Here is a 2,268-nt window from a genome sequence, read left to right on the forward strand (position 1 = left end):
GTTTGATCTGCTGCAGTCTCTGACGAGACAGCCAGACGTTACCCTACGGAACGAGCTCAGAGCTCATTATTTCCGATCTTCGGATAGGCCTGAGACCAGGCACACACCACACACCGGGACAACAAGGTCACAACTCCTCGATTTACATCCCGTACCTACTCACTGCTAGGTGAACAGGGGCTACACGTGAAAGGAGACACACCCAAATATCTCCACCCGGCCGGGGAATCGAACTCGGTCCTCTGGCTTGTGAAGCCAGCGCTCTAACCACTGAGCTACCGGGCGTGTGTGTGTGTGTGTGTGTGTGTGTGTGTGTGTGTGTCTGTCTGTGTGTCTGTCTGTCTCTCCATCTCTCCGTCTGTCTGTCTGTCAGTGTGTGTGTGTGTGTGTGTGTGTGTGTGTGTGTGTGTGTGTGTGTGTGTGTGTGTGTGTGTGTGTGTGTGTGTGTGTCTGTCTATCTGTGTGTGTGTCTGTCTGTCTATCTGTGTGTGTATGTCTGTCTGTGTGTCTGTCTGTCTCTCCATCTCTCCGTCTGTCTGTCTGTGTGTGTGTGTGTGTGTGTGTGTGTGTGTGTGTGTGTGTGTGTGTGTGTGTGTGTGTGTGTGATAGAGCGTGTGTGAATGAGTGTGCGTACGTGAGTGCGTGCGTGATGAGCAGCGTGCGTCCAGCGAGCGCCTACATTATACGAGTACTAAGCCTTATCGTCCTCCACCACCACCACCACCCACCACCACCTCACCACCACCACCACAGTCGTCAACAGGCGGGGCACCTTCACAAATTTTAAACACAAACTTTTTCCTTAAAACGTGCAAAGGACGAGTGAAGCAGCGAGTGAATTGTGTTTTGTGCGTGTATGGACGAGTTCCTGTGCGTGTCATCACGTAACTCACGCCTCGGAAAGTATTATTATTATTATTAGTAGTAGTAGTAGTAGTAGTAGTAGTAGTAGTAGTAGTAGTAGTAGTAGAAAGATTGTTTTTGTAGTAGTAGTAGTGGTGGTAGTAGTAGTAGTAGTAGTAGTAGTAGTAGTAGTAGTAGTAGAAAGATTGTTTTGTAGTAGTAGTAGTAGTAGTAGTAGTAGTAGTAGAAAGATTGTTTTTGTAGTAGTAATAGTAGTAGTAGTAGTAGTAGAAAGATTGTTTTTGTAGTAGTATTAATAATAGTAGTAGTAGTAGTAGTAGTAGTAGTAGTAGTAGTAGTAGTAGTAGTAGAAAGATTGTTTGTAGTAGTAGTAGTAGTAGTAGTAGAAGATTGTTTTTGTAGTAGTAGTAGTAGTAGTAGTAGTAGTAGTAGTAGTAGTAGTAGAAAGATTGTTTTTGTAGTAGTAGTAGTAGTAGTAGTAGTAGTAGTAGTAGTATGAGTGACTTTGGCATGGCTATTACAAGGCAGTTAATCCCTTGAATACTGACACACATTTTTTAGGTTGTAGTGCGATTTGAGTATTTAGTGTGCGTGAGGAAGGGTGTATGAGGTCAAAAGATTACTGGTCAAACACCACCAGTTAGTAAGCAGAATGAATATGTAAACACGTCCTGGTACTGAAGAGGTTAACCATCATCACCTTCACAACAGTCGTGCACTGCCTCATCAAACTCTCTTGTAAATACCGAATACCACATCATTTTATCAGGCAATACCGGGTTGACACTTCATAATACAGGCTTCACTTAACTCCATAACAACATAACTAAATAAATAACAACATGAGCAATGAAAGACAACATAAGCTCACTTGTAAATACCAAACAAGGCTGCCACTCGTAGGGGAAATCCCCTTCAGTAGGTCATTTTAGCCTAATGTAGGGGGTAGGGAATACCTACGGGGAAAATACCAATTTGTAAGGGAAACTACAGTTTATTGACAATATGTAGGGGAAGTTTTTTTTTTATTTTTACTTTAAACACTATAAATATTTGTCTGGACACCCATTACAGTTTATAAACAAAATAAATAAATAAATAAATAAATAAATAAATAATCAAATAAATGAATAAATAAATGAATAAATAAATAAATAAATAAATAAATAAATAAATATATATATATATATATATATATATATATATATATATATATATATATATATATATATATATATATATATATATACATAAAATTATTATTATTTTTATCATTATTATTACTAATAGTGTGTGTGTGTGTGTGTGTGTGTGTGTGTGTGTGTGTGTGTGTGTGTGTGTGTGTTTACCTAATTGTAACATACGGGAAAAGAGCTATGCTCGTGTTGTCCCGTCTCCATATCT

Source organism: Portunus trituberculatus, chromosome 46 (assembly GCF_017591435.1).
Source record: "Portunus trituberculatus isolate SZX2019 chromosome 46, ASM1759143v1, whole genome shotgun sequence".
NCBI lineage: Eukaryota > Metazoa > Arthropoda > Malacostraca > Decapoda > Portunidae > Portunus > Portunus trituberculatus.